This window comes from Pseudophryne corroboree, chromosome 2 (genome assembly GCF_028390025.1).
Source record: "Pseudophryne corroboree isolate aPseCor3 chromosome 2, aPseCor3.hap2, whole genome shotgun sequence".
Lineage (NCBI taxonomy): Eukaryota > Metazoa > Chordata > Amphibia > Anura > Myobatrachidae > Pseudophryne > Pseudophryne corroboree.
In genome coordinates this window covers 221,318,864-221,331,692 of record NC_086445.1, presented here as the reverse complement: position 1 = coordinate 221,331,692, position 12,829 = coordinate 221,318,864, and the positions used below count along the sequence as shown (strand labels likewise).

The 12,829-nt window shown below is 43.9% G+C and overlaps 1 protein-coding gene and 1 long non-coding RNA gene across 2 annotated transcripts in view; one reads left to right on the top strand and one right to left on the bottom strand.

Moving 5' to 3' along the window:
• LOC135010371 (uncharacterized) overlaps positions 1–12,829 on the bottom strand; it is a 166,334-nt gene that overhangs the window by 67,137 nt on the left and 86,368 nt on the right. The window lies entirely within an intron of this gene.
• MBD6 (methyl-CpG binding domain protein 6) overlaps positions 86–12,829 on the top strand; it is a 183,312-nt gene continuing 170,568 nt past the window's right edge. The window contains exon 1 of the mRNA XM_063952352.1: positions 86–594. The gene's annotated coding sequence lies outside the window, so the exon portion shown is untranslated. The remainder of the gene's footprint in view (positions 595–12,829) is intronic.

Sequence of the window (12,829 nt, the reverse complement as noted above, 5' to 3'; positions counted from 1 at the left end):
AGATGGTAGACGGTGCATCAGCCGTAGTGCGCATTGTGCGTTGTGGGCATGGAATCCCCGGGGCTGCCCTCCGAGCCCAACTGCGCATGCGCAACAGGAAACTCCATGATCTGGTTCTGGAGCCCAGGGAAGGAAAACAGCCACTGAGAAGAGAGAGGCAGGGGTAGCTGGGAAATCCAGCAGCAAGCACAGGCCTGAGCAATCCAACTGCATAACCTGCCCCCCCTCCTATCATCTCAGCAAAGGGACCCCCAGGGGGGCAAATATGGTTCCCTGGACACTCTGTGGTCAACGGCTTTCCTATGCATCCAGGCACAGACCCTAGTAAAAGAGCAACCCCCCAGTGCCAGCCCAGAGGAGCCTAAGGAGGGGCTGCTGCAAGAACACAACAACATCAAGCAAGCAAACAAAACAATAACAAGAATGAGAGGGAAGCAATAAAAAAGGAGCAGGTTTTATTGCTCTTTGTTGTTTCATTTATTTACCCCAGTGCTACAAAGGCCTGGAGGGGAAGGGGCTGCTGGAGGGGAGATCCCTGGTCTGCTGAACCTGCCTGTCACCCTTGCTGCTGCTGGAAAAGTTGATCTGCTGGAGGTAAGAGCATGGATCTGCATATTATAGTATCATTTTATCTGCACCAGTCTTTATTTCCACATGGCATTGCGTGTGAAAGATAGCAGCTGGTGTCTGTCTGTAACCAAAATGACAAGAGCATGTCACATCTCCAGGTGTGGGGGGAGGGTGCTGCTGCTCAGAGATGGGCATAGAATATGCAGCCTAGGTCATCTATTAGCAGTATAGCTATTGATCGCTCAGTATATATGTGCAGTATAAAACCTCCTCATGGCCCTGTGTTTCTGCAGAGACCACTTTCTACTGTTTGCTTTTTATTTGTTACTGTTTCATAAAAAAAAATATTTTGATGACATTTTGTGTCAAATCAGTGTTATCCAGGTTATTAAGTAGCAACTATGTATTCGTTACTGTGGCTAAATATTGGATTTTGTTTCCTTTTGCACAAGTTTTGGTTGCAGGACTCTCCAAACATGGATTGCCTGCTAGGTTGCAAGCTGATATGAATATGAAGTTCTCATTACCTGACTGTATATTATGGCTGATTTGGTTTGTCTTTTGTGCGAGGCTGAGTTTGTGGAACTTAATTTGAAAAAAAGCGAGTGATATTAAAACAACAGAAAAATAAAAAACTGGTTGGTTGTGAATAGATGACAGTCTTTTCCAGGGCATCATGGCACATATTACATCAGGATAAAACCTTTCATTTGGACAGCTAAGCCATGCTTCTTTGCTGGTGAACTACAGGTCTTAGCATGTCCTACGAGCCACGGTGCCTAAACAAAGTTGATATAGTTTTGTAGAAAATATAATATATAATTTTGTTGTCTGAATTGCAGTGTGGGCATCACATATTCATTGCATGCTCCTCCAAGTTCAAATAATTTCTACTCCATAAGATTAGTTTCCAAAGCACTGATCCAGACCTAAGCCTGTATCCACCAGTGTTACTGCTGGTCTTTGAAGGGGTCTACACACTGTCACAGGCTTCAGACTAGACTAGGAAAGTTTGCACTCTATAATCCTACCATGACTGGTGTTTCACAACACTGGCTCTGACTGCTGTAGTAGTACAGCATGCTATAATGCATCCTTGGCTCTGCCTGCTGTAATAGAATAGCATGTTGTAATGCATCCTCTGCTCTGCCTGTTGTAATGGTTATAATGCATCCTTGAGTCTGACTGCTGTAATAGTATATCATGTTATAATGCATCCTTGAGTCTGCCTGCTGTAATAGTATAGCATGTTATAATGCATCCTTGGCTCTGCCTGCTGTTATAGTATAGCATGTTATAACGCATTCTTGGCTCTGCCTGCTGTTATAGTATAGCATGTTATGATGCATCATTGGCTCTGCCTGCTGTTATAGTATAGCATGTTATGATGCATCATTGGCTCTGCCTGCTGTTATAGTGTAGCATGTTATGATGCATCATTGGCTCTGCCTGCTGTTATAGTATAGCATGTTATAACACATCCTTGGCTCTGCCTGCTGTTATAGTATAGCATGTTATGATGCATCCTTGGCTCTGCCTGCTGTAAAAGTATTATAATACATCCCCTGTAATCATATGATCCAGGTATAACTGTTTCCTACAGAGGTTGGAATAGTTGGTAGGACATTTAGGAGCCACAGGCTGCCATAAAGTATCGAATGTATACCACTGATATGTGCAAATTATTAAAGCAATATAACATATTGGTCACATGTTAATGTGTAGCGCTACTCACCTGCATGATTTTGAGGCTTCTAAATTTTTCATTACAAAATTGCTGACTCCTAATTTTGGGCTTAAAATAGATATTGGCCTTTGAAGTAAATGTATTCAGGCCTGCTCTATTATACCCCTTTCACCTCTCCAATGCCGGATCCCTCCCGAGAATTGGAAACGGGTCCTTCCCGGACAGGATCCGGCATTGGAGACTCTGCGCTGCCACTGCTGGCTTTCCGACCCGGCAATATGCTGGGTCGATTGCCGCGGTGGGGGTGGAGGCAGCGCTGGGAGATGAGCTCATCTCCGCGCCGCCTCTCCCTATGCTGTGAATGGGTACTGGGTCACACTGCGCCTGAACCGGTATTCAACCCGGAATAACCCTTCTTATTACCTGGGTTGAATTACATATTGAGATGGTAACACAATAATAGAATGGGTGATTGAGATCTGCGCTTGTAGATATAGAGGCAGCCTATGTGGTACAATGAGCCTTCACCAAAACCCCAATTTGAGACAAAAAACAGAGAAATGCCCACACCTGGCGCCACCATACATCAATAGCAAATGAAATAGCTTACATTTGATCTAAACCGATTGGAATAGATAACCTCTTTTGTAGTTTATTAGTGGAATACAGAGGTCCACTTTTCTCACAGAGATAATATATCTGTAGGACTAAAATAAAACAACATAGTGCAGCCAATTTCTTAAGGTGAAATAGAGACAATATTTTATTGGTTCAACTCACATAATTTATGAGTCACTCATGCATGTCATCCACCAATAAGCGTGGATCCTTAATCCCCACAGATGTCCTGATGAACTGGGGACTCAAAGGAAAAAATATAGTGCAATACTATTTCACCAAACAAGACGATTTATTCAGACAAAAACACACTTACATAAAACATAGAATTAAAAGCATATCACCCAATTGGGGTCCTGGAACACCTCCTCACTAACAGAACCAGCTGTATTGGGTCACCTGTGCGGGGTCCAGATGGTTAGAGCCTTGTGGCTTGTTTGGTGAAATAGTATTGCACTATATTTTTTCCTTTGAGTCCCCAGTTCATCAGGACATCTGTGGGGATTAAGGATCCACGCTTATTGGTGGATGACATGCATGAGTGACTCATAAATTATGTGAGTTGAACCAATAAAATATTGTCTCTATTTCACATATTGAGATGGTCAGGAACGGCCGTTCACTGAATCGCCCTTGTCGGATCCATTCCGATAAATGCATGTCGGAATGGTTCCGACTTTAATTGAATATACCCGTTTGTCTGTTTTCCAGTGTTTGGGAGCAAATGGTCGATTGTCATTTGCTCTCATCCATTACTAAATTTGAATTCCAAACAGCTAGTTCTGGCAGATAATTGTATAGTGTGTACCTGGCTTTAGTCTGGTTGCAGTAAGCGGCATGACATGCTATGGAATCAGGATAGTAATGCATCAGTGGAGACCTGAAGCAGAAGTGGGACTACATGTACCTAGCTTAACTATATAGCGGTGAGTAACAGGGACTGACCAAGACTTGCATACAGAGGATTGGCCCTCTGCTAAAAAGTGTACCCAACCATTTGTTAAATACAGCATATGGATGATATGTGCAAAATAGACCTTATAGCAGTTTTCCTTTATCAAACAAAAATAGAGTTCATTGGAATAATTATTATTGTTATGCCAATTATGTATTTCGACTTCCTTATATGTAGTCTGTACAGATAATTGTAAATAATACATCATCAGTCCCATCAGATCTTACAGTCTAGGGGTCAGAGCAGAATTAAACATGCGACTATATTATGAACATATCTTGCCTCTTATCTCTATGCATATGCTCTGGTACCAAGCGAATGCAAGTATGAGTGTTCTACACATTTCAGCCACATCTACAATTGCAAATGAGCAGATGCAACTGGATTTTAGCGTAGCAGTCTCATGTAGGCAGCGGTCATTGAGGGTGTGCCATCACAGCTGTGGGCTATGCAAAAATATGCATTGTTTTACCTAGTATAGTGCTGGTGCAAGTGATGATGAGGAACAGCATCAAATCGGGCAAGGAGACACACTGCCATATGCATGCAACGCGGCATACAGGTGAATATACATGTCATCTGCACATGCTGATTTACTTCCAACACTGCATATGGCCCCAAATATCTACCAGTATGTTTTTGGACTATGTGACAAAACCAGAGTATCCAGAGAACCCACCAAGAACACATGGTGAGATCTCGCAACTCCCTACTTAACACTAAATTAAAAACATAGATAAAAGTAAACTTAACCTTATAAAAAGCTGCCCTGTCTCGTCACAGAAGGCCTAATTTAGGGGATATAGTTATGTGACCGGAAGTCAGAACACATCCCCCTACTTCGTGTCCCCTGAGAATCCCGTCAGTTGGCATGCCGACTAGCAGGGACTATTCCCGCCAGGGGCTTGTTGCGCTATCCCACCACCACCACCAGCATTCCGCTGCTGGGATAACGGCGGAGGTATGCTTCCCTGCGGTCTCCTGACCACCGGTCACACATACCCAACCCCTAATTTAGAACTTGTTGCAAATACCACCACTACTGCAGTCATGTAGGCAGCGGATATGCAATGATATGCTAATGACACTGCCACGGAGATTTGCACAGAGACTCCCACTGAAGGCACCTCTGATCTGCCGCTTGTTTACAATGACGCACCTGTTCGAAGCTATGGTTTCTGAGACTGTCCATCACAACTGCATACGAAGATGCGGGCTCAGACTTACCCTCAAACTGGTCGTAACATGTCTGCTTTTGGCTCACCACCTTCCTGTTGCCTCCCCAAAAAAACCGATCACTGCCTGTCACTCACTTTGGGAATAAATCCTCATTGCATCCGCCATTGCTAGTCAATCACTGCGTATGTGCAGTGCGACACTGACAGTACAAAAATCGCTCAGTGGCGCAAACATCGGCTTTGTATCCACCTCTGTATTGGGCCCAGAGTGAGCTCACCCACTGATGTACTGTAAATTGGTGGCCTGCACTGACTTATTTGCCATTGATGTTAACCATCAGTTTTGTAATAAACTGTATGTAGTGCATGTGTGTGGCCATAGAAAATACGTTCACTGCACATTATACTAATAAAGCACTGCATAACTAATCAGGACTTATATTTGGACAACTGGAGGGATTATACAGATTGAAACCATTGCTTCCCCAAACTTCTTTTTTCATTTATGGTTGATTGTTTAACAATCCAGTGCAATAAAGTTGACTGTACCATAGCTATGAAGATAGCTGAGGATTGTGTCTGCGAGAATACATTTGCATGCGCTGACCTCAGATTTGTCTTCCTCTGCCTAGCACAGAATAATTTTATGCAATGCCACATCTCTGCCTGCTCTCTCATGTTATATGCTGCAGGAAGTAAAAGATAAGTAATTCTGCTTGAAGTATTCATTACAAGAAGGGTGAATTTGACTATATAGGGATACACATGGTCCGCAACAATACTAGGGTAAAATGTATTGATAACAAGGGACGTAAAATTTGACAAGAGCACAGTCCCCAGACCATTACACCACCACCAGCCTCAAATGTGGTTACAAGGCAGGATGGATTCATGTACTTTCAGCCAAATTCTGACCCTGCCATCTACATGTCAAGTTTCATCAGACCAGTTGCCATTTTCCAATGTGCCTGTGCTCACTTTAGCTTCACTTTTATTTTCTTTGCTGATCAGCTCTCGCTATTGTATGTGAAAATCCCGGCTGATCAATGGTTTCTAAGATACTCAAACCATGCCATCAGGTACCAACAGCCATTCCATGGTCAATGTAATATATATTAAATTTCTTCCAAATTCTGTAATTAGGCCTGAACAACAACTGAACCTCTTGACCATGTCTGGATGCTTTTTTGTTTTGAATTGCTACCACATGATTAGTCCAATTAGTTATTTGCCAAGAATGCAAGAAAGGTGTACCTGAATTTTTTTTTCTTTACTTTTAATCACAAATCACTGGCAGGATATAAAACTAATTTTGGTAGTTACCAATTTTATCTTTGTTTCTCTCTTCATGCTATTATTAATAATTTATAGTTGTGCAGTGTTATGTGACATGGTCACAATGTACGTGATGTAGTGAGCACAGGTGCTGTGGAGCTCTGTCTGCACTACAGCATCCTCCCTCTACTAACACTCTGCGTTCGCGTAATATGGGGTGACTCTGGATGCCATAACCAACCTCTCCCAACCCCCTCCCCCCCCCCAAAAAAAAAGACTTGTAGGGGGATAGCTTAGACATATTCTGCATGCTCAATGGGTACTTAATGAAAAATAAAACGTAATTTTCTACCTTGAATTGCTCTTTGTTACTGAGGTTCTGTTAAACAGTACAGAACAAATACATGATGTTTAGTGCAAGTGCTACGTTCAGCTACTGATTCCATGTACAATTGATAGCCACATTGAAATGTAATAGCAGTGCAACCCACGGAGATTGCTAATCTATATATAAGAATTCACTTGATTTATTACAAACTAAAATGCATTGCCTTTCTTACGTGTAAGAAATCCTCAAAACATTGAAGCCGTCTCCTTACAGAATGCGTAAAAGTACAACACACATTTGGGCATAGTTCTGTGTGGAACCTGAGTTTGGAGGGATGTGTAGTAGGGATCCCGGTGCCGGTGCATCGTAGTAGACCCCCTCTTATTAGATGAAGGTAGAAAAGGAATGTGGCCAGGGAGATGCCTGGCTCTTACTTACTGGGTATATAAGTATCTCCTAGGAATGACTCCACATAATACATAGCCAATTACAGTATTTGCTGAATTGTACTGTAGGTTTCCTGTCACTTGCTATAAGATACCTAGTGATTTTTTAATGTATAAATCATAGGTTTCTTTAATGAAAAATGCTAGAACTTAATTCTGTAGTCTAGTACATTGTAAGGTAAGTACAGTATTTGGGCTTTGTTACCATTGCTGTAAATTATAAGCAGTGAGTTCCATGACCATATAAAGGCATTATCCTAATGAACACGGCAAGCTCACAATTTACAATGATAACATTTACAGGAGGTAATACGTACCATAGCATCACTTGTGTATTATAAACCCCATAACCCCCTAATTCTATTGATTTGCCACGATACACACTACACATGCCTGAACTGGTGATCACTGGTACACCACAGCTTTAAGGAAAGTTTACCTTCCATTAGCAGGACTACAGAATACATGTCTTTCGCAGTAAAATGAAAGAAATCCACATTTTCTCTGCACTAAATCTAATAATAATTCCTCTGAGATCAGCACTAGGCGACCCTTCCCACATTCTATGTAGTTCATATGGTGCCCATACACATATGAGATAATCGGTGCTATCCTTCGATTTCGACCACATCTGTGAGAGAAATCGAAGGATTGTATGCACATTTTAGTTACCTTGAGATGCGATGCGCAGGCACGCCGGTCGAATATCGCGTCTCAAGATATTATGTGCTGCACATAATATTTCTCGCATCGCAGTGCGATCGCATGTGGTTTTAAACCCACATGAGATATATCGCAGTGCGATGGGCACCCGCCAGGAGCGGCCAGAGTCCGCTCCCACTCAGCGGTGACATGCCCATCACGTGATTACCATGCGATCTATCGCATGATCGCATGGTAACCACTTTGGCAGTTCAGGTGTGATTTGATCGCACCTGAACTGCCGGTGCGATGCCCCGCGATGTCGCGTCGCAGGGCATCACACAAGTGTATGGCCAGCATAACTTCAAGAAAAATGCAGCCAGCACCAGATTAGTGTTGTTGTTATTAAGGTACCACACAGTTTCCGCAGCACCATATTGGCAGTATAGTGAAAATAGATATGTCAGATTACACTTAGTGTTCCATTGATATAATAGTGGTACATCACATAGCAAATAACCAACAAATTAGGTAGGACGCTGATGGGGTGATGGTTGGGAGACTCGCTATATACAGACAGGCATGACACTGTGAGTCAGCGAGAGGGGAAGGCGGTTCAGCAGTCAGCGAGACTGTACCCAATGAAGGGCAAGCACACAGGGTCAGTTGCTGAAGGGGACAAGAAACACTGGAAGCAAGAAAGTGTGGAGGATGGACAACCCTGCCCGTGAGAGTTTATATAGTAAGGGGACGGGTGGACAAGGGGAGGGTGAACAGGGAAGCAGAAAAGGTCAGGGGATGAGGGAAGAGTGGACATTTAGGAGAGATGGCAGACTCGGGAGAAAAGGTATGGTTAGAGTAAATGTTTGATGGGTAGACTGGCAGAAAGTCTCACTTGGCATGGGAGTGAATAGATTGGGAGAAACCTTGGAGGTGGGTGTGAGAAAGAGTGACCAGGTGGAAGTAGAGGTGGTAATTAGAGGAAGTGTGGACCGTGTTTCGGTCAGAGATGTGGTAGAGTTAGTGCTATTAAGTGCTTTGTATGTGAGGGTTAGGTGTTTCAATTGGACTCAGAGGGGAATGTGAAGCCAGTGAGGCAGATACAGTGTGTTTATAGAGGACAAGTTGTAAGCTTTACTGTAATTTTACAGGCTGTGCTAGAAAAATAATAGTAGATTATAGGTTGGTACTTTGTATCTTCACTTTATCTCTCAAAGATTTGCTAAATCTCCCCCTTAGTGCTCCATGTATTGGACAACTATAGTACTGTTTTTTTTTTTTTTTTCTTTCTTTTGAAATATTTATGTATTTATCAATTTTTCTTCCATAAGTAAATTAGTGTATACTTTTCATACTTCTAATCAAGGGTGAGGTAGATGCTTGGGTTAGTCTAGTATGGGCTTCCATATCTCTTATGAAGCCACCTTCAAGTGTGAAAGCCAGTGTTGAGAATACTATCTAGACAGGTGGTTCAAATAAATTAAAAGGATTTATGCACACCTCTGAAGTAAAATGGTCTTTATTGCAAAAATGACATGGTCACATTCCCACCATGAAGACCATTTTTATTTATTTTGAACTGTAGTCACAGCATGGGTAAGGTTACTCAAGTTTTAGATGTTCAGTGTATTTTGCTGTAGTGGGAGGACGTTTGTAATTGCTCTACAAAAACCAGTAGCCTCCACCTTGTGAAACTAGAATTGGTAATAATAATTATCCCTTCATAGCTTTGGAGCAATGTACAGATTCCTTGATGTCTTCTGAATTGATCCCTGGACTATTGTTGATCTGGATGTAGTGATTAATACCAGTTGTTCTCAACTCCATTCGTGAAGTACCACCAACTGGACATGTTTCGTAGATTCCTTTAATCAGTAGGATGAGTTCATCTGTTTTGCTGGGTCAGTAATTATCCCACCTGCTACCACAGACAGAAATCCTAAAAACATGACTTGTTGAGAAACGCTGATCCAGAGTATAGTTGTCAATGGTGAGGGTGCTTAGGTGGACACACACAAATTATAAAAATATTTTGGAGAAATTGGTTTAACTGGCATGCTGATGATAGAGGGATGCCCAAAGGAAAACCAAGAGAAAAGCAGAACAAAAAAATGAAAGACTGATAAAAGTGAAGAGAGGGAGGTACCATGTAGAAAAGTATTGGGATATGGGTGTGGAGTCGAATGGAAGTGTTATGCAGTGCTATAGGTAAAATATATAGGGGTATATTCAATTGAAGTCGGATCCATTCCGACATTCATTTGTCGGAATGGATCCGACCTGGGCTATTCAATGTCCTCTCAATTCGACTTTTAAAAAAATAAGATTTTAAACCTACCGGTAAATCTTTTTCTCCTAGTCCGTAGAGGATGCTGGGGACTCCGTAAGGACCATAGGGTATAGATGGGCTCCGCAGGAGACATGGGCACTATAAAGAACTTTACAATGGGTGTGCACTGGCTCCTGCCTCTATGCCCCTCCTCCAGACCTCAGTTAGAGAACTGTGCCCAGAGGAGACGGACAGTACGAGGAAAGGATTTTGTTAATCCAAGGGAAAGATTCACACCATCCACACCGTTTAACATGGAATATACGCAACCAGTTAACAATATGCAACAAAACAGTATCAGGCAAAGACTGATTACAACTGTAACATAACCCTTATGTAAGCAATAACTATATACAAGCCTTGCAGAAAGTAGTCCGCACTGGGACGGGCGCCCAGCATTCTCTCCGGACTAGGAGAAAAAGATTTACCGGTAGGTTTAAAATCTTATTTTCACTTACGTCCTAGAGGATGCTGGGGACTCCGTAAGGACCATGGGGTTTATACCAAAGCTCCAGACCGGACGGGAGAGTGCGGACGACTCTGTAGCACTGTCTGAGCAAACGCAAGGGTATCAAACTTATAGAACTTTGCTAAAGTGTTTGAACCCGACCAGGTAGCTACTTGGCAAAGCTGTAAAGCTGAGACGCCCCGGGCAGCCGCCCAAGAAGAGCCCACCTTCCTAGTGGAATGGGCCTTTACAGAATTTGGCAATGGCAATCCTGCCGTAGAATGAGCCTGCTGAATCGTGTTCCAGATCCAGCGAGCAATAGTCTGCTTCGAAGCAGGAGCGCAAACTTTGTTGGCCGCATACAGGACAAACAGTGCTTCCGTTTTCCTAACCCGAGCCGTCCTGGCTACATAGATTTTTAGGGCCCTGACTACATCCAGGGACTTGGAGTCCACCAAGTCACCCGTAGCCACAGGCACCACAATAGGTTGGTTCATATGAAACGATGAAACCATCTTGGGCAAAAATTGCGGACGAGTCCTCAACTCCGCTGTATCCATATGGAAAATCAGATAGGGGCTCTTGTGAGACAAGGCCGCCAATTCGGACACCCGCCTCGCAGATGCCAAGGCCAACAACATGACCACCTTCCAAGTGAGAAACTTTAATTCAACCGTCTGAAGCGGTTCAAACCAGTGAGAGTTCAGGAACCGTAATACCACGTTAAGGTCCCATGGTGCCACTGGGGGCACAAAAGGAGGCTGGATGTGCAGCACTCCCTTTACAAAAGTCTGGACTTCTGGAAGAGAAGCCAATTCCTTCTAAAAGAATATAGATAAGGCCGAAATCTGTACCTTAATGGAGCCTAACTTCAGGCCCATATCCACTCCTGTTTGTAGAAAGTGGAGAAAATGGCCCAGATGGAAATCCTCCGTAGGCGCATGTTTGGCTTCACACCAAGAAACATATTTCCTCCAGATACGGTGATAATGTTTTGCCGTCATCTCCTTCCTAGCCTTTATCAGCGTAGGGATGACTTCTTCCGGAATACCTTTCCCAGCTAGGATTCTGTGTTCAACCGCCATGCCGTCAAACGTAACCGCGGTAAGTCTTGGAACACGCAGGGCCCCTGTTGTAACAGGTCCTCCCTGAGAGGAAGAGGCCACGGATCTTCTGTGAGCATTTCCTGAAGATCTGAGTACCAGGCCCTTCGAAGCCAATGAGTATTGTCTGCACTCTTTTTCGTCTTATGATTCTCAATATCTTTGAAATGAGAGGAAGAGGAGGGAACACACAGACCGACTGAAACACCCATGGTGTCACCAGGGCGTCCACCGCTACTGCCTGAGGGTCCCTTGACCTGGCACAATACTCCGAAGCTTCTTGTTGAGGCGTGACGCCATCATGTCTATTTGAGGAATTCCCCAAAGACTTCTTATCTCTGCAAAACTTCTTGATGAAGTCCCCACTCTCCTGGATGGAGATCGTGCCTGCTGAGGAAGTCTGCTTCCCAGTTGTCCACTCCTGGAATGAAGACTGCTGACAGAGCGCTTACGTGATTTTCCGCTCAGCGAAGAATCCTGGCGGCTTCCGCCATTGCCACTCTGCTCCTTGTCCCGCCTTGGCGGTTTACATGAGCCACTGCTGTGACGTTGTCTGACTGAACCAGAACCGGTAGGTCGCGAAGAAGATTCTCCGCTTGTCGTAGGCCGTTGTATATGGCCCTCAATTCCAGTACGTTGATGTGCAGACAAGCCTCCTGGCTTGACCATAGTCCCTGAAAATTTCTGCCTTGTCTGACTGCTCCCCATCCTCGGAGGCTCGCGTCCATGGTCATCAGAACCCAGTCTTGAATGCCGAACCTGCGACCCTCTAGAAGGTGAGCACTCTGCAACCACCACAGGAGAGACACCCTGGCCCTGGGGGACAGGCTTATCTTCTGATGTATTTGTAGATGGGATCCGGACCACTGAAATGTCCTTGCATGAAACCTGCCGAAAGGGATAGCCTCGTAGGTGCCACCGTTTTCCCCAGAACTCGAGTGCATTGAACAGACACTCTTTTTGGTTTTAGCAGGTCTCTGACCATGGTCTGGAGGTCCTGGGCTTTTTCCATTGGGAGAAAAACCCTCTTCTGTTCTGTGTCCAGAATCATGCCTAGGAGTGATAGTCGAGTCGTTGGAATCAACTGTGACTTTGGCAGATTTAGAATCCAACCGTGCTGTTGTAACACTCTCTCAGGGAGAGCGATACGCTCTTCAGCAATTGTTCTCTCGATCTCTCTTTTATCAGGAGATCGTCCAAGTACGGGATAATTGTGACTCCTTGCCTGCTCAGGAGCACCATCATCTCCG